Source organism: Nicotiana tabacum, chromosome 4 (genome assembly GCF_000715075.1).
Source record: "Nicotiana tabacum cultivar K326 chromosome 4, ASM71507v2, whole genome shotgun sequence".
In the NCBI taxonomy this organism is placed as follows: Eukaryota; Viridiplantae; Streptophyta; class Magnoliopsida; order Solanales; family Solanaceae; genus Nicotiana; species Nicotiana tabacum.
Genome location: NC_134083.1, coordinates 24668687 through 24695926, shown reverse-complemented (window position 1 = coordinate 24695926; position 27240 = coordinate 24668687). Strand labels below are relative to the sequence as shown.

General features: G+C 41.8%; 1 protein-coding gene and 4 non-coding genes across 5 annotated transcripts in view; 1 reads left to right on the top strand and 4 right to left on the bottom strand.

Annotated features, from left to right (window-relative positions):
• Positions 1-27240, top strand: part of LOC142179832 (uncharacterized) — a 75795-nt gene that overhangs the window by 42614 nt on the left and 5941 nt on the right. The window lies entirely within an intron of this gene.
• LOC142180522 (small nucleolar RNA snoR122) lies at positions 25783-25862 on the bottom strand. Its single transcript, XR_012709143.1, has one exon. It is a non-coding gene; the product is annotated as a small nucleolar RNA snoR122 (small nucleolar RNA).
• Positions 26195-26278, bottom strand: LOC142180501 (small nucleolar RNA R44/J54/Z268 family). Its single transcript, XR_012709124.1, has one exon. It is a non-coding gene; the product is annotated as a small nucleolar RNA R44/J54/Z268 family (small nucleolar RNA).
• On the bottom strand, positions 26352-26447 carry LOC142180500 (small nucleolar RNA R44/J54/Z268 family). The gene has a single exon (XR_012709123.1). It is a non-coding gene; the product is annotated as a small nucleolar RNA R44/J54/Z268 family (small nucleolar RNA).
• On the bottom strand, positions 26598-26666 carry LOC142180499 (small nucleolar RNA Z267). The gene has a single exon (XR_012709122.1). It is a non-coding gene; the product is annotated as a small nucleolar RNA Z267 (small nucleolar RNA).

Genomic DNA, 27240 nt, shown 5'->3' with positions numbered 1-27240 from the left:
ACTAAGAATCGCAACCCAAAACCAATAGAATCAACTTATGAATTTCAACTTCTTCCAACTTACTCCGAACGCGCCGAATCATACTTAAACTTCTCGGAATGGCACCAAATTTTGCGTGCAAGTCTTAAATCACCATACGGAACTGTTCTCAGGCTCGGAATCCCCATTGGGCCTTGATAACACCAAATTCTATTTCAAACCTAATTTAAAGAACTTTAAAACCTTCAATGTGCCAACTTCCAATATTAAGCGCCGAAATGCTCCCGGGTCATCCAAAACTCGATCCGAACATACGCCCAAGTTCAAAATCATCATACGAACCTATTGGAACTGTCAAATCTTGGTTCCGAGGTCGTTTACTCAAAACGTTGACTCAAGTCAAACTTAGCCTTTTTTAGCCAACCTTAAGGAACCAAGTGTTCCGATTTCAACTCGAACCCTTCCAAATCCCGAACTCACCATCCTCGTATGTCATAAAACAGTAATAGCACATACGGGGAGTCTTATTTAGGGGAACGGGGATCTAGAAAGCAAAACGATCGGTCGGGTCATTACACTTCCGCTTCTGCGGACCCAAAATGCACATATGCGCTCTCGTTAGTAAAACAGTCAGATGTATAGTTGAAAAAATAGATTTGAGTATAGTTGGTAGGCAAAAAAATATATTAAACTGTATTTTAAACTCGTCATATTGAGAAAAATTTGGATTAATCCACAGCTTTGATGTATTCCAAGTATTGCGCACAGAATATGAATCTGTGAAACAGCGTATGTATAAGTCTAACACATGTGACAGGTCGGCATGATACTTCCGGAGCATAGATACATGAAAAACCGGATGAACTCACGATAGACTGGGAGGCAGAGCAAGCTCATAAGCAACCTCCCCAACTCATCTCAACACCTCAAATTGACCTATAAACCTTGGGCTCAACTTGCCCTTTTTTCCAAATCTCATGATTCCCTTCATCGGCGAAACCTTCAAGAGAACCTTCTCGCCACCATAAATGATAAATCACGCGCCTTCTGATCCACGTAAATATTTTGTCTGGACTGTGCTGTGAGAAGTCGCTCCTGAATCAACCTTACATTTTCCAAGGCATCCTTCACCAAATCAGTACCATATAACTTAGCCTCGCCGGGCTCAAACCATCTAATGGGAGGACGACATCGCCGACCATATAAAGACTCAAATGGAGCCATATCGATGTTGGACTGATAGCTGTTGTTGTAAGCAAATTCGGCCAAAGGCAAGAATCGATCCCACTGCCCTCCGAAGTCAATCACATATACTCTGAGAATATTCTCCAAAATCTAAATTGTCTGCTCCGGCTGCCCGTCGATCTGCGGATGAAAGGTTGTGCTGAGCTCTAACTGGGTCCCCAACTCACTCTCTACTGCTCTCCAAAAATGCGAAGTAAACTAAGGGCCTCTATCTGATATGATGGAAACAGGTACACCATGCAATCGAACAATCTCCTGAATAAAAATCTAGGCCAACCTCTCCGAAGAATACATGGTCACAATCGGAATAAAGTGTGCCGACTTGGTCAACCTGTCGACAATGACCCAAACGGCATAAAACTTCCGCAAGGTCCGCAACAACCCAACTACGAAGTCCATAGTAATGTGTTCCCATTTCTACTCGGGTATAGTCATCTGCTGAAATAGACCACCTAGTCTCTGATGCTCATACTTAACTTGCTGGCAGTTAAGGCACCTTGCTACATACTCGACTATGTCCTTCTTTATCCGTCGCCACTAATAATGCTGCCACAGGTCGCGATATATCTTCGTAGCACCTGGATACCGAGAACTGTGTGCCTCCTCTTGGATCTTCTCCTTGAAGCCATCAACATTAGAACACATAGGCGACCCTAGAGTCACAGAACACCATCTTCACCGAGAGTAACCTCTTTGGCACCACCCTGTAGTATCATCTCTCTGAGAACCAACAAGTGCGGATCATCAAACTGGCGAGCCTTGATCTGCTCGAATAGTGAAGACTGAGCGACGACGCATGCAAGACCTCGGCTGGGCTATGAAATATCCAACCTCACAAGTCTATTAGCCAAGGGCTGAATGTACAAAGCTAGTGGCCTCTCCTACGCTGAAATGAATGTCAAACTACCCATACTCTCCGCCTTTCTGCTCAAGGCATCTGCAACTACATTTACCTTTCCCGGATGATAAATGATGGTAATATCATAATCTTTTAGTAACTCGAGCCGCCTGCGCTGCCTCAAATTAAGATCCCTCTACTTGAACAAATGCTGCAAGCTACGATGATCGGTGTAAACTTCACATGACAACCCATAAAGATAATGCCTCCAGATCTTAAGTGCATGAACAATCGCAGCCAACTCCAAATCGTGTATAGGGTAATTCTTCTCATGGGGCTTCAGCTGACGTGAAGCATATGCAATAACTCGCCCCTCCTGCATCAATACACAACCCAAACCAATGTGTGAAGCGTCTCAATACACTGTATACATCCCAGAACCGGAAGGCAACACTAACACCTAGTGCTGAAGTCAATACGGTCTTGAGCTTCTAAAAGCTCGCCTCGCAATCATCGGACCAATGGAGCGGAGCACCATTCTAGGTCAATCTAGTCAAAAGTGCTGCAATAGATAAAAAGCCCTTCACAAACTGACGGTAATAATCTGCTAACCCCAGGAAGCTCCTGATCTCAGTCGATGTGGTAGGACGAGGCCAACTCTGAACTGCCTCGATCTTCTTGGGGTCAACCTTAATACCCTCGCCTAATACAACATGCCCTAAGAATGCCATAGAATCCAACGAGAACTCACACTTGGAGAACTTAGCATATAGCTTCTGTTCTCACAAGGTCTGAAGAACCACTCTCAAATGATGTTCGTGCTCCTCCATGCTACGTGAGTAGATCAAAATGTCATCAATGAAGTCAATGACAAACGAATCAATATAAGGCCTGAACACTTGGTTCATCAAATCCATAAATGACGTTGGGGCGTTAGTCAAGCCAAAGGACATCACTAGAAACTCATAATGTCCATATCGAGTCCGAAAAGCCGTCTTCGGAACATCGGAATCCCGAATCAACAGCTGATGGTACCCCGATCTCAAGTCAATCTTAGAAAACACCCTAGCACCCTACAACTGGTCAAACAAATCATCAATACGCAGCAACGGGTACTTGTTCTTAATGGTAACTTTGTTCAACTAGCAGTAATCAATGCATATCCGCATAGTGCCATATTTCTTCTTCACAAATAACACTGGTGCACCCCAAGGCAACACACTCAGTCTAACGAACCCCTTTGCCATCAACTCTTCAAGTTGTTCCTTCAACTCCTTCGGATCCATGCGGTACAGTGGAATAGATATAGGCTGGGTACCTGGAGCCAAATCAATACGAAAATCAATATCACGATCTGATGTGCCTGGGAGATCGAAAGGGAATACATCGGAGAACTCCCTGACTATGGGCACTGAATCAATCGCTGGAGTCTCGGTAGTAGTATCCCGAATAGAATCTAGATAATCCAAACAACCCTTCTCGACCATGTGTCAAGCCTTCAGAAAGGAAATAACCCGACTAGATGCACTGACAGATGAACCCCTCCACTCCAGTCTAGGTAACTCTGGCATCGCCAAGGTAACAGTTTTGGCATGGAAATCAAGGATGGCATGATATGGAGAACACCAATCCATGCCCAGGATGACCTCAAAGTCGGTCATATCAAGCAACAGAAGATCTGTTCTAGTATCATAACCACAGAATATAACAATGTAGGATCGATAGATCCGATCTACAATAACAGAATCGCCCACTAGTGTGAACACATAAATAAGAGTACCCAAGGACTCACGAGGAACACCCAAGTAATAAGCAAACAGAGATGAAACATATGAATATGTAGACCCTGGATCAAATAGTACCGAAGCATCCCTACCGCAGACAGAAATGGTACTTGTAATCACGGCATCTGAGGCCACTGTATCTGGTTTAGCTGCGAAGGCATAGAATCTGGCTAGAGAGCCTCCTAGATGGCCTCCACCTCTAGGACGGCCCCTACCCACCTGTCATCCGCCTCTGGGTTGTCGGACGGCTGGTAGGGCAAATGGTGCTGGAATCATAGGTTGTTGACCCTGTTGCACTGCCTTGCCCCGAAGCCTGGGGCAGAACCTCCGCACATGACTAAGGTCCCCGCACTCAAAACAACCTCTCGGTGCGGTGGACTGATGACCTGAAGTCTGACCCTGATGGCCTGAATACCTACTGGAGGATCCCTAAATAGCTGGAGGGCGGTAAGAACTCTCTGGCATGGCGCTGAAATAAGGTCGCACTGGAGCACCCCAAAGAGGGGGCGGTGCTTGATATGTGGGCCTGGTAAACTGACCCCTCACGAATTGACCCCTTCCCCCAGCCGGGGCACCACTGAACTCCCCAGAATATTGAAACCAGTTATCCCTCATTGCCTGCTCTCGGCTCCGCTGACGGACACCCTCGATCCTCCGAGCTATCTCCACCACTAGCCCGTAAGAAGTCCCTATCTCCACCTCCCGAACCACATTGGCCTGGATACCAAAGTGCAACCCGGCAACACATATTTGTACTCACTCTGCATCGGTATGAAGTATCATAAGTGCATTGCGAGACAACTCAGAGATTCTCGCCTCATAGTCGATCACCAATATATGGCCCTACTGGAGCTGCTCGAATTGAAACTGCAACTCTTCCCTCTGAGAGGGTGAAATATATCTGTCCAAGAAGGGCGTGTGAATTGATCCCAAGTCATGTGAGGAGAACTGGTTGGTTTTCCAAAAAGATAGGACTGCCACCATCTACGGGCCCTGCCCTCCAGCTGAAAGGTAGTAAAATCTATCCCATGGGACTCCAATATCCTCATGTTGTGCAGTCTGTCCCTGCACCGATCAATAAAGTCCTAGGCGTCCTCATGCCACTCACCCCCAAAGACAGGAGGATGTAGCCCAGTCCATCTATCTAATAGCTTCTGCGGATCATCGGCCACAGCTGGTCTGCGCTCAGGTATAGCTGCTGCAACTGGCTGAGCTCCACCCATGGGTAGTGCGCCCGGGGTCTGATACACGATAGTTATATGCCTTGCAGCCTGAGCGGTAGGGGTCTGTGCCCCCCCTCCCGCCTGAGATATGGCAGGGTCTGTTGGAAATAAACCAGCCTGAGTCATAGAGTCCATGAACCGTAGCATACGGCCCATGACCTCCTGGAATCCTGGTGCGGACATGAAATCCACTGGGGTTGGCTCTGCTGCAGGCACCTCGCCATGCTCCTCAATAATAGGATCCTCTATTGGACCCACTGGTGGAATAACTGGAGCAACTCTAGGATGTCCTTGTCCTCTACCAGGGGTTGGAGCCCTCCCTCGGCCTCTACTTCGGCCTTTAGCAACAGGGGGAGCAGCTCCTCCATGGTCTGGAACATTCGTTGTGCGCGTCCTCACCATCTGTGAGAGAATAAGAGAAAGATACTTAGTACCACATCAATCGCACGATAGGAGATGAAAAAAGAGTAGCTTCCTAACACCTTATAACTTCTCGAAGATAAGTACGGGCGTCTACGTACCGATCCGCAAGACTCTATTAGGCCTGCTCATAACTTGTGAGACCTACGTGAATCTAGTGCTCTGATACCATGTTATCACGACCCAAATTCTACCATGGGTCGTGATGACGACCAATGTTACCGCTAGGTAAGCCAACGGTGAATTAATCCACGTTATTACTCTTTTAATAAGCTTTCAAGTAATTAAATTCTATTTAATAGGAAATTAAAGAGTGAAAAATTCAATAAATGAAACGAAGACAACCGAGTGACAACCATAGTAATATAAGTACTCCAAAACCATAAAGTCTACTAGTGTGTGCCAAGACATGATGTCACAAGTGTATGAGCAACTAGTAGAATATAAAAAACTCTAACTATTGTCTAAAATAAAGTAGACGTGATATAAATACAAAAGAGAGAATCTAGGGGCTGCAGAACGGCTCAGGAAGCAGCTCACCACTAGGCCTCGGGATATCTGGGATGCGCGCCGATACGACCTCCAGATGCACCTGCCTCAGATCCTGCAAGGTTAGTGCAGAAGTGTAGCGTGAGTACATAAACAACATGTACCTAGTAAGTATCAAGTCTAACCTCGAAGAAGTAGTGACGAGGGGTCGTCATCGACACTTACTATGGGCTAATAATAAAGAAATACATAATTCTAAATGAGCATGGGTTATGTAAATAATAATAATAACTCTATAACAAGTAGAAAGTAAATAATCCTTTCACACGGTAAGTTCCAAATAAATTTCTATTTTATATAATTTTGCCTCTCGAGCCAGGGAAGGATATCAATTATATGATTACACTTCGAGTGTTATCACGCACGATTATGCCGAGGTCGTACGGCCCGATCCAGAATAATGTGTTCACTACCGAGGGTCGAGCGGCACGAACCATAGATGCATCTATCTACTGCCGAGGCATTCGGCCGCTCCACAAGAAGAGATGATACTTTTTAAACAACCGATTTAAGAGCTAATACAAGGCTAATGCACAATGAAATACAATTTTCACTAACGGTCAAGTAACCCGTCAAAACTCAAGTGAATGAAATTCGATCTTTTACAATTTATCTAACAAGTTCTAATATAATTTAGGCACTTTAATGAACAAGTAGGGTGCAAACATTACAAATATTTCATGATTCGGATCGTAAACTACTCGGACATAAGTATAATTAGTAGCTACGCACGGACTCTCGTCACCTCGTGCATACGTAGCCCCTATAATTAGAAGCAAATTGCAATTTAAAGCACCTATGGGGAAAATTTCCTCTTACAAGATTAGGCAAGAGACTTACCTCGTCTCAAAGCTCACTTTCCGGCCTAAAATTTTGTTCTAAAGCCTCAACGATGTGCCGAAGAATCCAAAACTAATCAAATGTTATATAATTTAATCAATATATGCTTAAAAGTTTATAATTTAACTATTAGAGTGATTACCCAACCCCAATTAAAGGATTCCTAAAATTCATCCTCGGGCCCACGTGCTCAGATTCCGGAAATATTTGAAGAAAGTTGTTACCCATAACCTCACAAACTCAAATATATAATTTTCACTCATTTCCGTAACCATTTTTGTGGTTAAATCTTATTTTTATCAAAACCTAGGTTTTTCATCTAAACCCATGATTTTCACAATGTTTACATATTAAAATCTACCCATAATTTATGTATTTAACTCACGTTATATAGAAATTACTTACCTCAAAGTGCTAGGTGAAAACCCCTCTCCAAGAGCTCCAAAATCACCCAAGAGATGAAAGAAAATGAGTCAAAATAGCCTAAGTCCCGCATTAAATGGACCATTCTGCCTCCAGGAATTTCGCATCTGCGGTCCCTGGTCCGCATCTGCGGAAGGTTCATCGCAGATACGATCCTCTCTTGGCTAGCCTAAGTCCACATTTTCGGGAATGAGGGCTCGCTTCTGCGATGCTGCTCCTGCAGCAGATGAGTCGCACCTGCGCAAGCCCCTGCTTCTATGGTCCCTTGACCGCTTATGCGGTCGCGCATCTGCGGTTGCCTTGTCTGCATCTGCGGTTTCTAGGCTGCCCATGCTGGGCCACTTCTGCGGCTGCTAGCTCGCCTTTGCGAGCTCACACCTGCGGCTGGCCTTCCGCATGTGCGATTGCACCAGAAGCTGGATGCCTCAGCTGATCACTCAAGGCCAAGCGACTTCCGTGCATCAACCGAACATACCAACAAGTTTGCAAACATAAAACGGACTCGCTCGTACCCTCGGAACGCGGAAAACAACATTAAAACTAAGAATCGCAACCCAAAACCAATAGAATCAACTTATGAACTTCAAGTTCTTCCAACTTACTCGAAACGCGCTGAATCATACTTAATGTCACGACCCAAAATCCACTAGTCGTGATGGCACCTAATCCAACCCGCTAGGTAAGCCAATTAACCTCTAACCAATTTCAATAACAATTAATAAAATGATTAAGTAAAGAAATATCCGAATCTTATACATTCCCCAAGAACTGGTAGTACAAATTATGAGTTTCTAAGAATAGAGTTTACAAAGCGGAAATAAAATAAATACATAGTCTGTTTGAAAAGTATATAAACAGAGTTTTATAGATCTAAGGCTACCACGAACAAGAGGCAGCTACAACCGAGACGCAAATACATCTTCAATCCAGCTCCCCATCGAACACAATAACATCAGCAACCAATATCTGTACGCAAGGTGCAGAAGTATAGTATGAGTACAACCGACCCCATGTACTCAATAAGTAACAATCCTAACCTTAGGTTGAAAGTAGTGACTAGCTAACACAAGGTCGGATCCAATACCAATATCCCACAACAGTTCATAACAGCATAATACAAGTAATAAAAGATGTATCTAAGAAGTAAAATGCTCAGCTCGTCCCAGAAAATAGTCATGTTTTTCAAGTATCTTAGTGAAAACCCAATCTTTTACCGAAAATGCCAAAATACGAGTAAGTTTGAAAACTGTAATTTTTCCAAATATCCTTTGCACAATAAATAAGATGTTTCATTTTCTTTCCAGATAGCAAGTGTGAAATACCTCTCTATGCACATATATCAATGTGTGTAAAAAGTCATGAATGACGTGATACCGTACAGCATGAGGAAAAATGCATCTCTATGCATGTATGTCATGTGTGCATGCCAATGCCATGTATCTCAGAGATGAATCATGTACTCACTCTCTCAGAGTACTCAATCTCATTGTCTCACACTTTCCGCTCATCATGCTCAACCACTCGGTACTGTATATGGCCAATACGGCCCAGGAAGTATCCATCCCACAATAGATACATCACTGACCATCAGTCACTCAGTACCGAGGAAGGCCAATCCGGCCCGTGGAGAAGATCCATCTCCGGGTATAAAATGCTTCGGACAAGATCCATGTCCAGGGAAGATCCATCCCTCAATAATATCAACTGCGCTCACTGGGGGTGTGCAGACTCCGGAGGGGCTCCTACAGCCCAAGATCTATCATAACCTAGATCCAGGCATAAATCAATATAGTATGTTGCGGCGTGCAGCCCGATCCCATAACTGTCACTCATAATCAGGCTCTCGGCCTCACTCAGTCATCAATCTCTCTAGTCTCAGTCACGGGATCACAATGTCATGAAACTAGCCTGACAACAATGATATGATGTATCAATAAATAAATAAATAAATAAATAAATAACAACTGAGACTGAGATATGATATGAATGCATGAATATGACTGAGTACAAAATATCAATGAAATCAGTGAGATGACAGCAAGAAACGACCACTATGGGTCCCAACAATATTGGCATAAAGCCTAAACATGATATCTAGCATGATTGACACCTCAATTACTTTATCACATGGTGAAAACATGGATATCAACAAAATAGGGCCACTATACAGTGCCATGGAAACAACGGAGTCACAATTCACAGGGTGCACGCCCACACGCCCGTTAATTAACATGTGCATCACCTCAATACCAATCACATAACACGTATTTTGAGGTTTTATACCCTCAACACTAAGATTAAAAGAGTTACTTACCTCGAACAAGCCAATACCAATGCCGAGCAAGCCAAACGATGCTCCAAAATGCCATCCCGCGCGTTCCGACCTCCGAACGGCTCGAAACTAACCAAAAACAAGTCAAATACATCAAACAATGCTAAAGGAACCAATACCGATCGAAAAAGATCAAATCTTGAATTAAAAGCCCAAAATCGGCCAAAAGCCAACCCAGGCCCACACCTCGGAACCCGACAAAATTTACAAAATCCAACAACCCATTCAATTATGAGTCCAACCATGCAAGTTTCACTCAAATCCGACCCCAATTCGATGTTCAAAACTCAAAAATTCATATTATGAAACTTTAGGCCAAAACCCCCCAATTTCCTCTTTAAAATTCATCAATCAAAAGCTAAAGTCGAAGATAGATTCATGGAATATAACCAAAACCGAGTAGAGAACACTTACCCCAATTCATATGGTAAAAATTGCTTCAAGAATCGCCTCAATCCGAGCTCCATACCTCCCAAAATATAAAAATGGCTGAAACCCTCGAAATAGAGCACTTTATAATAATTGAGCGAATCAATGCATCGCGATCGCGGAAATACCTTCGCGATCGCGAAGAAGAAAATGCACTGCCCCTAAAATTACACTACGCGATCGCGGAATAAGCTATGCGATCACGAAGCACAAATTGTTCAGTCTCGAAAAAAACCTACGCGAACGCGATGAAGAAGCCCTAAAGACCTGCCCAGCTCAGTTTTACAATGCGAACGCGTGCACACCTACGCGAACGCGAATAGTCTTCAACACAAAGCTACGTGATCGCTTCTGGCCAATCGTGACCGCGAATAATAAACAGCCCAACTCCATTTTCCCTTTACGTGATCGTATCAACTGATATGTGATCGCGAAGAACAATCCACGCACCAGAAAACCAGAACACACCAGCAAGGCCAAAATGGAGGAAAATAGTCTGAACACAATCCGAAACATGCCCGAGCCCCTCGGGACCCCATCCGAATATACCAACATGTCCAACAACATAACACAGACGTACTCGAGGCCTCAAAACACCCAACATAACATCGGAATGATGAATCACACCTCAATTCGGATTCAATGAACTTTGAAACTTCAACTTCCACAACTGATGCTGAAACCTATCAAATCACGTCCGATTGACCTCAAATTTTGCACACAAGTCACATTCGACATTACGGACCTGCTCCAACTTTTGGAATCGGAATCCGACCCCGATATCAAAAAGTCCACTTCCGGTCAAACTTTCCAAATTTTCAACTTTCGCCATTTCGAGCCAAATTCAACCACGGACCTACAAATCACAATCCGAAAGCGCTCCTAAGTTCAAAATCACCCAACAGAGCTAACAGAACCATCAAAATTCCAATCCGAGGTCAAATTCTAAAAAGTCAAACTTCATCAACTCTCCCGATTTAAAGCTGCAACAATGAAATTCTTTCTTCCAATTCGATTCCGAATAACCTGAAAGTCAAAACCGATGATTCACACAAGTCAAAATACATCATACGGAGCTACTCATGAGCTCAAACAACCAAGTGAAGTGTAAATGCTCAAAACGACCGGTCGGGTCGTTACATCCTCCCCCACTTAAACATACGTTCGTCCTCAAACGTGCCAAGAGTTGTTCCAAAAGCCATCAAATCGCCGTGTAACCTTACCATGTACATACTCGGGGGTGATCTCACGTCACCCTATCCCATATAGGCCCTACAACACAGCATAACCATAGTTTCTTAATTCAACCTAGCCCATAAACCTTAGAATCCAATTTCCAAAATTTTGGAATTTCTATAAGATCAGAATCTTGCCTCTGCACACTGTATAAGTCTGAACAAGCTGTAACAAGCCTTCACCATAACCCAAGATATAATCACATGATGTACCACATAACTCAAATACTCATAGCGATAATTTCAAATCACAGTAACTGCTCAAAATAACCCAACACCGGTAATAAACCTCATATCAAACAAAACCTCATTCTAAAACCTTCGTACACTGCCGATGATGAAAGAAACAAGCAGAACTCATAACCATTCATCAGATCAACCATACATGGAATTCCCTCTCATTCGACAAGAACTATAGCAAATTCTAAGTCAAATTTCGATATTATCCCTCCAAACATATTGTAATCAATTCCGATAGTATCCATTCTAGGTCCAATGATCTCATCTCATCCAACACGACCACTCTAGTGACATGCCACATCAATACAATCTGACGCCATAACCCGTGCAATCCGTGCACCAATAAGCAACCTTCCAAATATACTCAAATCATAGAAAACTGATTCAGACGGGAGAACTGTCCCGCAAGCTCAACAAGTACCACCACAATGCAATGATAAGAACCTATCACACACCGTAGAACCAAAACACACGAATCTAACACAAGGAATCATATCGCAACATAACTCCGCTGCAATACGTGACCCCATCCAAACACTGGTCCATATGAAATACCTCAGCCACCATGCTCAAAATCAATAACCACGCGAAATTTGACATCAAGTACCCAAGGTGCATTACCGTAACCCCGGAGAGCAATTAGCACCATACCACAATCCGGAAAGAACATAGCCAACGCGCAAACAATCATGCAATACTCAAATACTCATCTCGCTTAAATTCTGCTATAAAGCCCAAATAGAACCACACCATGTGTGCATATAACCCACGGATCGCAACCCCTCGTAGCATAGAAGAGTAACTCACAGATCATTTCAGAACACGAATAAGCTCAACAACAACCGAATGGCATATCCCTCAATAATAGTAGTATGGAGCCAACCAATCCGACTCAGCGTATAATACCTATCCTAGTTGGGCCTACCAATGGGCCCCCAAATTAATTTTGGGCACCCACACATAGATAAATAACCCTCCGAAAGCCCACAATGGCTGAATCATAACACATACTATCATCTAGCTAGCTTCGGCCACGACTTCACAGTCCGTAACCATGAAACAATCTGTTCCTGAGAACTCCCAGTCTCGAAATCCATAGAACACACGAATTACCATGTCTGATCCTAACTCCACCGCCAGAATGTCTAACTCATCTCTCATACACGATCATCTCATGAGGAATACTTCTAAAATTCTTCCGTGCCATATAGCAAAATTTGAATATCAGTAGTCGATTAACCAAAAGAGTGCCGCAATACCAGTGAAGTATCCATAAATCAAAACATACTGCCCCTTCTGAAATGTATACTCTCATCAAGCCATGCCAAATAGTAATATCATTTACCTAGTCATCTAAAACCGTCCATGCTTCCCAACAGAATGGTGATCCCTCTCACGTAAATCTTAATCTCACACAACACACCGCATATACCATGTCATCATATGAAAAAATATGAGAACTTCATAGTCCGCTCCGAGTCACAAGAAACTACATACTCAATTAGCCAAGGACCTTCCATTTGATCTTATCCCTGAGAAAATCCTAATACGCAACATATTCCTCATGTCGGTAGGAAATATACTCCTCAAATCGTGGTAAAAACCATTGAGAACTCTTCAAAACCCATTTGCACACAACCAAGCTATCAGAATCGAATCTCTCTAACTCAACCCAGCCACGCAGGTCGCCAAAGAAACAAGAGCATTGCCACAAAACACCTGTAGAAACTCACTACATCATAAGAACCAAAAGAGCCAATCACATCCGTTATTGCGCTGGTCCAACCCGTTACCAAGCTGTCCTCATTCTCTGAGTTCCTTCCAAGTTGCCTTCGAATTGATACCTTTCCTTACTAGAACACTACTAACCTTAACCAAAACTTGCCCCACGAACTTTAGCATAGGATCACACCGCCCTAAGGCTTATAAGCCGCTGAATTCCCTCTTTATGTATCCCAGAAGTACCACAACCAAAATACTTACTCTGAAGATACTTCCTGCGAATCTAAAGACATTACCTTCACCTTTCTGATTCTGATATGTAGAGTCCATACTGATATAGAAATGCCACAAGTCTTGATACACTCCCATATAAATCTCAGTTTCTAGCCAATTACACATCCTAAAGATTCCCAATTGTTACATATAAATCTTGAATTCATTAGGACCATTCTCGAGAGTCATCCACTCTACTCAAATCTCAATTAAACTGATCAAATATACCGAACGACTTGTGCCCCATTTGCATACCAACACCCTAAGAAGTAATCCACACTTCTAAGCAACCGAGTGAATTCCCTACTCCATGCACCCTACATTCTTTACGGATAATAACTCAATCATTCAGTGTTTCCCATATGCCCTGAAACATAATACAACCCGTATCCAGAAATTCCTTAACTCAAGTCATCCTCGAACTCAACCTCTGCAGTCATAACTGATTCACCAGTATGCCTCAAACTGAAACCAATTCAACATATAACCGTGCCATCAACTTATCCATAGCAGACTCCCCCACTTGGCTCAAAGCCATAGATCAAAACACACAACTTACAATGCCCATACTCTATTACTGCCATAATACCGTAGTGAGATTCAACCAAATCCTTCCTGAGCTCTTGTAACGCAAACCATCTAAAACTTCACATCATATGCAAATCTCGCATTCACCCTTGTAATAGTCAGGCCAACTTCCACCAGCGATCCAAACTCAAATTGCAACATATATCATTCATTGGTAAAAGTGAACTCTCTACAAAACATCATAAGGACCACACAATCTCAGGAACCTCGCAGGAGATACCCGCATGCTCTGCCTCAAATCGATATCTCTCTATACTCTTCCACAGTCATAACTATTACACAATCACTTAATCTTCTTGAGTCTAAACTCATAACACGACATGAAATCTACTACACTCCACAACTAAACAACATGAGAGGTCCTTCAACGCACCTATAACTCGAGACTATGCGTGAAATCAAGATGGAAATCAAGCACCAAATTTACATCTCAATCAAACTCTTTTCGTCACATTCGAACAATTTGAATACTTTCCACAGTCATATCATACTCATTATATAGCCATCCAATCGCTCATCGAGCCACAAATTCCACTCACATGGACGCTACCATACATTTAAGTCCAAAAGCACGTGCTCACATAATCAACATCTCTATGCTCAAGCTACAGTCAAAACCCAGCCTCAGGTCCTTCAGACTGGCCCATCATTAGCATACCGAAATCACATCTCGCACCTCTTCCATGGAATCATAAGTCATCGATGCACAGCTGATATCGAGCGCTCGCATGCGCATACGAATGCATAGAAGGAATTCAAAGAGTTACGCTTCAAGCTGAATCAATGCCACACGATAAGGAATGAAAGATGGGAAGTATATCCTAAATGTCCTGTAGCCTCTCGAAGATAGGTAAGGACGTCATCATACCGATCTGTAAGATGCTACTAGACACTTGCTCATGACTTGTAGAACCTATGAACCTAGAGCTCTGATACCACCTTGTCACGACCCCAAATCCACTAGTCGTGATGGCACCTAACCCAACCCGCTAGGTAAGCCAATTAACATCTAACCAATTCCAATAATAATTAATAAAATGATTAAGTAAAGAAATATCTAAATCTTATACATTTTCCAAGAACTGGTAGTGCAAATCATGAGCTTCTAAGAATAGAGTTTACAAAGCGAAAATGAAATAAATACATAGTCTGTTTGAAAAGTACATAAACAGAGTTTTATAGATCTAAGGCTACCACGAAAAAGAGGCAGCTACAACCGGGATGCAGGTACATCTTCAATCCAGCTCCCCATCGAACACAACAACATCAGCAACCAACATCTGCACGCAAGGTGCAGAAGTGTAGTATGAGTACAACCTACCCCATGTACTCAATAAGTAACAATCCTAACCTTAGGTTGAAAGTAGTAACGAGCTAACACAAGGTCGGGTACAATACCAATATCCCACAACAGTTCATAACAGCATAATACAAGTAATAAAAGATGTATCTCAAAAGTAAAATGCTCAACTCGTCCCAGAAAATAGTCATGCTTTTCAAGTATCTTAGTGAAAACCCAATCTTTTACCGAAAATGCCAAAATACGAGTAAGTTTGAAAATTGTAATATCCTTGCCACAATAAATAAGATGTTTCATTTTCTTTCCAGATAGCAAGTGTGAAATACCTCTCTATGCCCACATATCAATGTGTGTAAAAAGTCATGAATGACGTGATACCGTACAGCATGAGGAGAAATGCATCTCTATGCCTATATGTCATGTGTGCATGCCAATGCCATGTATCTCAGAGATGAATCATGTACTCACTCTCTCAGAGTACTCAATCTCACTGTCTCACACTTTCCGCTCATCATGCTCAACCACTCGATACTGTATATGGCCCATACGGCCCAAGAAAGATCCATACCAGAATATATACATCACTGACCATCAGTCACTCAGTACCGAGGAAGGCCAATCCGGCCCGTGGAGAAGATCCATCTCCGAGTATAAAATACTTCGGACAAGATCCATGTCCAGGGAAGATCCATCCCTCAATAATATCAACCGCGCTCACTGGGGGGTGTGCAGACTCCGGAGGGGCTCCTACAGCCCAAGATCTATCATAACCTAGATCCAGGCATAAATCAATATAGCATGTTGCGGCGTGCAACCCGATCCCATAACTGTCACTCATAATCAGGCTCTCGGCCTCACTCAGTCATCAATCTCTCCAGTCTCACTCACGGGCTCACAATATCATGAAACTAGCCCGACAACAATGATATGATGTATCAATAAATAAATAACAACTGAGACTGAGATATGATATGAATGCATGAATATGACTGAGTACAAAATATCAATGAAATCAGTGAGATGACAGCAAGAAACGACCACTATGGGTCCCAACAATATTGGCATAAAGCCTAAACATGATATCTAGCATGATTGACACCTCAATTACTTTATCACATGGTGAAAACATGGATATCAACAAAATAGGGCCACTATACAGTGCCATGGAAACAACAGAGTCACAATTCACAGGGTGCACGCCCGTCAATTAACATGTGCATTACCTCAATACCAATCACATAACACGTATTTCGGGGTTTCATACCCTCAGCACTAAGATTAGAAGAGTTACTTACCTTGAACAAGCCAATACCAATGCCGAGCAAGCCAAGCGATGCTCCAAAATGCCATCCCGCACGTTCCGACCTCCGAACGGCTCGAAACTAACCAAAAACAAGTCAAATACATCAAACAATGCAAAAGGAACCAATACCGATTGAAAGAGATCAAATCTTGAATTAAAAGCCCAAAATTGGCCAAAAGCCTAGCCCAAACCCACACCTTGGAACCCAACAAAATTTACAAAATCCAATAACCCATTCAATTACGAGTCCAACCATGCAAGTTTCACTCAAATCCGACCCCAATTCGATGTTCAAAACTCAAAAATTTATATTATGAAACTTTAGGCCAAAACCCCCAATTTACTCTTTAAAGTTCATCAATCAAAAGATAAAATCGAAGATAGATTCATAGAATATAACCAAAACCGAGTAGAGAACACTTACCCCAATTCAAATGGTGAAAATTGCTTCAAGAATCACCTCAATCCGAGCTCCATAGCTCCCAAAATGTAAAAATGGCCAAAACCCTCGAAATAGAGTAGTTTATAATAACGGAGCGAATCAATGCATTGCGATCGCGAAAATACCTTCGCGATCGCGGAAATACCATCGCGATTGCGAAAAAGAAAATTGTGATGACCCAAAGTATCATCTTTAAATTTAATAAGTAATTATGTGTTCTAAGACTTTGAAAAGCACTATTTATCATTCCTCGACTTGCATGCGCAATCCGTATGATTTTCCGGAAATTTTTATTGTGAAACATGGAATAAAATGTGAAATAGAGCTTTAAAACTCAACTGAGTTGACTTAGGTCAACATTTTGAGCAAACGGACTCGGATCAGTATTTTGACAATTCCGGTAGGTCTGTATCGTGATTTGGGAATTGGGCGTATGCCCGGAATCGAATTCTGAGATCCTTAGCCCGAGATATGGAATTTTGATGAAAAATTAAAAGTTTGAAAGCGTAATGATTTTTAAGAATGTACTGATATTGGATTTATTGACACCGGGTCTGTATTTTGGTTCTGGAGCTCGGTGTAGGTCCACTATAATATTTATGACTTGTCTACCGAAATTGGTGAGAAACGGAGTTGATTTGACGTGATTCGGACGTCCGGTTGTGAAAATATAAGTTTTAAAGTTGTCTTGAAAATTTCATTTGATTTGGTGTCTGATTCGTAGTTCTAGGTGTTATTTTGGCGATTTGATCGCACGAGCAAGTTCATATGATGTTTTAGAATTTGTGTGCATGTTTGGTTTGGAGCCCCGAGGGCTCGGGTGAGTTTCAGATAGGTTACGGGTGTTTTGAAACTTTGAAAAAATCTGGTATTTCCAGTTCTGGTTTCCTTAATCGCGATCACGTATCTTCATCCGTGATCGCGAAGGCTTGTTGAGCACAGATGAAAATTTGTACTATTCGATCAAATAGTATTGTACGCAATCGCACAGTTAGAAAAGCTAAGGCAATGCGAACGCGAGGACCAAGCTGCGATCGCGTAGAAGGAATGAGGCAGAAGCTGAAGCACTGAAATTGTGCTACGCGATCGCATAAGCATGTACGCGATTGCGTAAGGTTGAGAAAATGTTCCATGCGATCGCATGGCCATTTACGCGATCGCGTAGAGTTAAACTAACCTGGGCAGAAGTTGTTCTACGCGATCGCGAACGAATTTCCGCGATCGCGATGAGTAAAAATCCGAGAAATAGAACTTAAGTTCAAGAAATGGGATTTCGACCCATTTTCCACCATTTTCGATTTTGAGCTAGGGTAAGGGGACTCTTGGGCGATTTTCACGGGAAAACATTGGGGTAAGTGTTCCTTATCCTATATTGATTATATTTCATGATTTCATACTCATTTATATCATGAATCCGTGAAATTTTGGGAGAAAAATTATATTTTTATAAAATCTTCCGAAAATGTAAAATGAAGATTTGAAAGTCAATCCGATGTCGGAATTCGATAATTTTTATATGGTTGAACTCGTATCGGAACAGGTGTTCGGATTTCGTGAGTTTTTTCGGGATTCAAAATGTGGGTCCCACTTCGAATATTAAAATGAATTTCGGACTTTATCCGGAAAATTAGTAAATTCATATGGAATTAATTCCTATGATTGGTATTGAGTATATCGAATTGTTTATGAATATATTTGAAGCTTTTGGAGATAAATTTAAAAGTAAAAGTTGTGGTCGAGTAATTAATTGAAATTGCAAAGCGAGGTAAGTGTCGTGGTTAACCTTGACTTGAGGGAATAGAACCCTTAAATTATTTGTTATGTGAAATGCATGTGAACGACGTATAGGCGAGGTGACAAGTGTCTATACGTCGTCAAATAAATTGTTTACATAATTATTTGAAAACCCTAAATTTATTTTAATACACGAATTAATTGTTATGATAATTGTTTCTCTCCTATTCTTTGTCAAATATTAATTCTTGAATTCCTGCAATAATTGTTACATGCTGATTTGATTTATGTGCATTAATTGCTACTTGATATTTAGCATATTAAATAGTAAACTGCATATTTCCTCCCTGATTTCCATAATAAATTATTATTTGTCATTATTTATTTCATAATTAAATCATAATTTTTGTTTTTTTGTTGTCTTAAAAACTTCATATTAATTGTTGCATTTATTGGCGCAATTTCTTCTATAAGAATTAGTAAATGGATATATTGGAGGAGCGGGTTACATGCCGCAACAGAATTATTAAAAGTCCATATTGGGGGATCGGGTTGCACGCCGTAACAGACTTATTAAAAGTCCATATTGGGGGATCGGGTTGCACGTCGCAACAGACTTATTAAAAGTCCATATTGGGGGATCGGGTTGCACGCCGCAACAAACTTATTAAAAGTCCATATTGAGGGATCGGGTTGCACGCCGAAACAGACTTGTTTAAAAGTCCATATTGGGGGGGTCGGGTTGCTCGCCGCAACAGACTTATTTAAAAGTCTATATATACTTGTTTAAAAATAAATATATAGGAGGATTGAAAATGAACATGTTGTGGGAGCGGGTTGCACGCTGCAACGAAAATTGATTGAAATAATAATTGGTTATGACTGTTGAGTTGGCTTCAACTATTAGAAATGAGTTACTTGATTTAATTCTATTATTGTGGCTATTACTATTATTGCATACAGGTTAATGTAAGTGATCTGCCTTAGCCTCGTCACTACTTCGTCGAGGTTAGGCTCGGCACTTACCAGTACATAGGGTCGGTTGTGCTGCTACTATACTCTACACTTCTTGTGCAGATTTCGGAGTTGGTCCCAGCGGCGTACCATAGGCTTGCTCGAATTTCAGCTACTCAGAGGAGACTTGAGGTATAACTGCACAACATCCACAGTTCTGAAGTCCCTGACTATCTTATTTTAGCTGTGTATTTGCTTTCAGACAGTTTTATTTTATTCAGACCTTTATTTGTATTATTCTAGAAGCTCGTGCACTTGTGACTCCAGTTCTAGGATAGTATTTAGACATCGCTATTATTATGGATTATTCACTATAATTCAGACTTTACTTCTGCATATGTTTCTTTGTTATTAATTAAATTTAAAATTGTTTTAAAATATCTAATAGTATTCTAACGTTGGCTTGCCTAACAAGTGAAATCTTAGGCATCATCACGATCCCGAAGGTGGGAATTTCGGGTCGTGACAGTTGGTATCAGAGCACTAGGTTACATAGGTCTCACGAGTCATGAGCAAGCTTAGTAGAGTCTGAAGGATCGGTACGGAAACGTCTGTACTTATCTCTCAGAAGCTATGAAGTTTAGGAACAATATCATTTCTTTCTTATTCTGTCGTGCGACTTATTTCTATCATCGATGATTGAACCATTCTACTCTTATTCCCTCGCAGATAGTGTGAACACGTAATACATCTACCGATGGACAGGGACCAGAACCCCTGGTGGAAACTATGGCCAGGGGTAGAGGTCGAGGCCGAGGTTGTGCTAGAGGCCTAGGCAGAGGCTGAGGTAGTGCTCAGTCAAGAGCTCGAGCAGCTGCACCTGTTGTAGAACCTTATGTGGATCTTCAGGAGGAGGTTCCAGTTCAGAATGTACCAGTTGGACCAGTTCAGGTCCCGGAAAGATTCATAGCTACTCCAGTGCTTCAGGACGCTCTAATCTGTTTGGTAAGTCTTATGGAGGGCGTGGCCTAGAATGGTACATTTCCAGTGGCACCAGTCGTCTCACAGGCTGGGAGAGGAGCACAAGCTCCCACTACTCCCGCTCCAGAACAGATGGCTCCCCAGAATCAGGCTTCAGCAGCCCCGCCAGTTGGGGTAGTTCAGCCAGTTATTGCGGCACTGACCGGTGATAGGTCTGCCATGTCTTTTGAGGCCTTATTGAGACTAGATAAGTTTACTAAGCTCTTTCCAGTTCACTTCAGTGTTACACCTCCTGAGGACCCACAGGATTATCTTGACCGCTATCATGAGGTGCTGCGGAACATTGGTATAGTTGAGACCAATGGGGTTGATTTTGTTATATTTCAGATGACGGGTTCCGCCAAGAGGTGGTGGAGAGATTATATATTGGCCAGACCAGTTGGATCGCCTGCACTTATCTGGGAGCAGTTCTCTCTGCTATTTCTGGAGAAGTTCCTTCCAATCACACTGAGAGAGGATTACCGCAAGCAATTTGAGCGTCTACAGTAGGGCAGTATGACTGTTACTCAATATGAGTCCCGTTTTGTGGATTTGACCCGTCATGCTCTCCTTTTACTACCTACTGAGGGAGAGAGAGTGAGGAGGTTTATTGAAGGACTCACTCATCCTATCAGGCTTCAGATGGCCAAGAAGACCGGAAGTGAGATTTTGTTTCAGGCGGCTGCTAATGCCGCAAGAAGGATCGAGATGGTTCTTGCACAGGAGAGAGGGCAGAGGTCTGATAAGAGGCCTCGTCAGTTCGGTGGTTTTAGTGGTGCCTTGCCTGGAGGCAGGGGTAATTTTGGTAGGGGTCATCCTCCCAGACCATATCATTCAGCACTTCATGCATCTCCCGGTGCTTCAGGGAGTCACGGTCCTATTATACCTTACTATGGGCAGCCAGCACTTAGTGGACATTCAGCTCATATCAATGCACCACCACTCCAGAGGCACTACAGCGGTTATCCGGCCCATTCAGGTTAGCTTCATCTTCAGCAGGCATGGCATCAGGATGGGTGTTATGAATGTGGGAACATTGGTCACATCAGGAGGTATTGCCCTAGGTTGGCGAGTAACAAATCTCGGCAAGATTCTCGTGCCATCATATCGGCACTGGTCGTTTCACTGCCTGTTCAGCCAGCTAGAGGTATGGGTCAGGAAGCTAGAGGTGGAGGTCAGGCCATTAGAGGTGGAGGTCAGGCCAATAGAGGTGGAGGTCAGACCGTTAGAGGTGAAGGCCAACCAGCTAGAGGTCGTCCCGGGGACGCAGTTCAGAGTGGCGGGGCTCAGCCCCGATTTTATGCTTTTCCAGTTAGGCATGAGGCTGAGTCATCTGATGCTGTGATCACAGATATTATTCCAGTTTGCCATAGAGATGCTTCAGTTCTATTTGATCCAGGATCTACTTATTCCTATGTGTCCTCCTATTTTGCTTCATATTTGGTTGTGCCTTGTGATCCTCTGAGTGTTTCTGTGTGTGTATCTACACCGGTGGGAGACTCTGTTGTAGTAGATCATGTATATCGTTCGTGTGTGGTTACTATTGATAGTCTTGAGACTAGTGTGGATCTTCTACTTCTTGATATGGTAGATTTTGATGTCATCTTGGGTATAGATTGGTTGTCACCTTATCATGATTGTCATGCCAAGACAGTGACCCTATCCATGCCGGGGTTACCTCGGTTAAAGTGGAAAGGAACTTCTGGCCATTCTGCCAGGAGGGTTATTTCTTATATGAAAGCTCAGCGCATGGTCGAAAAAGGGTGTCTAGCCTATTTGGCTTATATTCGTGATCCCAGCGTGGATGTTCCTTATATGAACTCAGTACCAGTGGTTCGTGAATTTGCAGAAATATTTCCTGCAGATTTGCCGGGAATGCCACCCGACAGAGATATTGACTTCTCTCTTGATTTGGCTCCGGGCATTCAGCCCATTTCTATCACACCATACCGTATGGCCTCGCTGGAGTTGAAAGAATTGAAGGAGCAGTTACAAGACTTGCTTGATCAGGGATTTATTAGACCTAGTGTCTCGCCCTGGGGTGCACCAGTACTATTTGTAAAGAAGAAAGATGGCTCTATGCGGATGTGTATAGATTATCGACGGTTGAACAAGGCCACTATCAAAAACAAATATTCGCTGCCAAGAATTAATGACTTATTTGATCAGCTTTAGGGTGCCAAGGTATTTTCAAAGATCGATTTGAGGTCTGGTTACCATCAGTTGAAGATTAGGGCACTTGATGTCCCTAAAACAGCTTTTCGGACTCGGTATGGGTATTACGAATTCCTAGTGATGTCATTTGGGTTGAAAAATGCCCCAGCAGCATTTATGGATTTGATGAATCGGGTGTTCAAGCCCTATTTGGATTCTTTTGTAGTTGTATTCATTGATGATATCTTGATTTACTCCAGCAGTCGAGAGGAGCATGAGCAACATCTTCGGAGTGTGCTTCATACTTTGAAGAATAATCAGTTATATGCCAAATTTTCAAAATGTGAGTAATGGTTAAGCTCAGTTGCCTTTTTGGGGCATGTTGTATCGGCAGAAGGCATAAAGGTGGATCCTAAGAAGATTGAGCCTGTTAAGAATTGGCCTAGACCTACCTCAGTTACAGAGATCCGGAGTTTCCTGGGTTTAGCAGGTTACTATCGTCGGTTCGTGGAAGGGTTTTCATCTATAGCAAGCCCATTGACCAGACTGACCCAGAAAGGTGTCCTATTCAGATGGTCAGACGAGTGTGAGTTGAGCTTTCAGAAGCTCAAGACCGCTTTGACTACGGCGCCAGTGTTGGTATTACCCACAGGTTCAGGATCGTATTCGGTATATTGTGACGCATATCACATTGGGCTTGGTGTAGTATTAATCCAAGATGGCAGGGTGATTGCATATGCGTTGCGGCAGTTGAAAGTTCACAAGAAGAATTATCCTGTTCATGACTTAGAATTGGCAGCAATTATTCATGCGCTGAAGATTTGGAGGCATTATCTCTACGGTGTCTCGTGTGAGGTATTTACTGATCATCGTAGCCTTCAGTATCTTTTCAAACAAAAAGATCTTAATTTGAGGCAGAGAAGATGGTTGGAATTGTTGAAAGACTATGATATCACCATTTTGTATCACCCCGAAAAGGCCAATATGGTGGCCGATGCTTTGAGTAGAAAGGTTGTGAGTATGGGCAGTCTTGCATATATTCTAGTTGGTGAGAGGACGTTAGCTGCAGATGTTCAGACCTTGGCTAATCAGTTCGTGAGGTTAGATGCTTCAGAACCCAGTCGGGTTCTAGCTTGCACAGTCGCTCGGTCTTCTTTATATGAGCGCATCAGAGAGCAGCAGTATGATGATCCTCATTTACTTGTCCTTAAGGACACGGTGCGGCACGGTGATGCCAAAAAGGGTGGGTGAAGTAGCCTACAAGCTTACATTACCACCTAGTTTATCAGCGGTTCATTCGGTGTACCATGTGTCTATGCTCCGGAAATATCATGGTGATCCGACCCCATGTATTAAATTTCAACTCAATCCAATTGGACAAAGATTTGACTTACGAGGAGGAGCAGGTGGCTATTCTTAGCCCGACAGGTCCAGCAATTGAGGTCTAAGAGTTATCCTTCAGTTCGGGTGCGATGGAGAGGTCAGCCGGTAAAGGCATTTACCTGGGAGTCCGAGTCGTACATACGGAATAAATATCCACACCTTTTCTCCAGCTCAGGTACTGTTTCTAATTCTGTTCGAAGACGAACATTTATTTTAGAGGTAGAGAATGTGATGACCCAAAGTGTCATCTTTAAATTTAATAAGTAATTCTATTTTCTAAAATCTCGAAAAGTACTATTTATCATTCATAGAGTTGCATGCGCAATACATATAATTTCCAAAATATTTTTGTATGAAAAATGAATTAATATATGAAATAAAACTTTAAAACTCAACCGAATTGACTTTGGTCAACATTTAAGCGAACGAACTCATATTAGTGTTTTGACAATTCCGATAGGTTCGTATCGTGATTTAAGACTTGGGCATATGCCCGGAATCGAATTTCGAGACCCCTATTTTTAAGAATTTACTGATGTTGGATTTATAGACACCAGCTCCATATTTTGGTTCCGAAACCCGGTATAAGTCCACTATAATATTTATGACTTGTCTGCCAAAATTTGGCAAGAAACGAAGTTGATTTGTCGCAATTCAAACGTCCAATTGTAAAAATATAAGTTTTAAAATTTTCTTAAAAATTTCATTTGATTTGGTTATCGATTCGTAGTTCTAGGTGTTATTTTGACGATTTGATCACGCGAGCAAATTCATATGATGTTTGAAAATTTGTATGCATGTTTGGTTTAGAACCCCGAAGGTTCGGGTGAATTTCGGATAGGCTACAGGTGTATTGAAACTTTGGAAAAATCTGGTATTTCCAATTCTGGTTTCCTTAATCGCGATCACGTGTCTTTGTCCACAATCGCGAAGGCTTGTTGAACACGAATGAAAATTTGTACTATGCGATCAGATAGTATTGTATGCGATCGCACAATTGGAAAAGCTAAGGCACAGCGAAAGCGAGGACAAGCAGATCGCGTAGAAGGAATGAGAGAGAAATTGAAGCACTTAAAATACTTCCACTACTAAGGGATATAGCTCTTCATTTTCTTATCTACATTTCTCCAAGTTCCTACTTGGATCAATAACACTAATCCATTTTAATATTAAGGGTTTAGATTTAATTAACTAGAAATAAGTCTAAATCACAGTTCTTTAGTCAAAATCAACAGCCTTTACTCCATCGAATCCTGATAATAAGGATATTATTTTGTAAAAATGTTTAGAGGACAAACTCAGCAATCAAAACACACATCCATTATTATTCTAAGCGAATAAAGAAACAAAGAACAATTGGCGATAGATAGTTTGCCTCAGAGGTAGTGACAATTTTGCAGATCATCATCCTTGTTTCTGATAATACATGCAAATATAAATACATCACTGGCAAACAAAAAGAAAAAACCAAAACATCATCCTTTTTCTGATCATTTGTAATCAAATCAGGCTTTCGTTTTCCTTTTTGGCAAAAAGTCGAGGAGAAAAATTAGATGAAACCAAGAAAAAAGAGCAGAACAAATTTGCAACATCAAAATGAAAAACATTTACTTTGCCTCAGATGCGATGATTCATTGACATGATCACGAATCACAAGTCATAAAATAATAACATCACTGGCAAATATCAATTATTGGAGTGTTAAAAACAGCAATTCCAAGATTATATTACTTTTATAGAAAAGATTAAGCTGCCAAAAATCACATCTGAAAACAAAATGGTGTAGTGCATCAGAGAGATTCCCATCGACAAATCATCATAACCTTGTAGGTTCTGATGTCCCTGTCTGTTTTATCATCATTTGCATACACCAAAAGAAAAGACTAAATGAAATAGAAGCAGAAAAAATAATGGGAAAAAGGTATTTTAAGTTGGCTTGAATTTGCATCAGAGAGATTCCCATTAGACTAAGTCATCACATTTTCCCCATATAATGGAGGTTCTGATGTCCCTGTCTGTTTTATCATCACTTGCAAATCAACAACAGTAACATTGAAACACTAAGCTAATTTGTTACAAACAATAACAAAATGACTAGAAAACATAAATCACATTTTCATACAAAGAGGAAACCTAAAAAGGAAATGGATAAAACTGAATGGAGTGGAAAGAAAGGAATATAACCTCAAGCCTCAGAGTTAAGTTAGTTTCATAGTGAAATACTCAAAGTATATTTAATGCCATCATAGGCAGAGGCAACATAAATGTAAATAAATGAAATTATAGGGAAAATTACAAAAGGGAAAAAAGAAAACGCATCAGAGATTCTGATTTCCGATGTAAAACAAACTTCATCCTTCTCCACAAGGGAGTATGGTGTATTAAATATCATCACTTGCGCCAATCTAATAAGTAGGAGAATTGATATCCTATAAACTAAGATCTCAAAAAAAAAGTAATTGATGAGTAGAATGACTTAATGCCTCAAGGTAAATCTAGAGATTTAAGATTACCATCAGAGGCAAAAGGGTATCATATTCATACACCACAAAAATCACACAAATAACACAAACAAAAACGACCAAATGAGCAAATAAAACATACATGGAATGAGATTTTATTAAGTGTCAGAACTCTGCAGAATTCATAGCGAAGTCGGCTGGGCGAAAAAGAAGATGTGTTACTGCTAGGGTTTCTAGTCCTGGATATTGGAGATAAATGGGGGTGTTTATATATACGTGTACTGTGATCTGTGGAGGGTTCGAAACTAGGGTTTAAGAAAGGGGGCAATGCAATTGCTATGATACCCCTCTAATTGTGCTATTTCTAT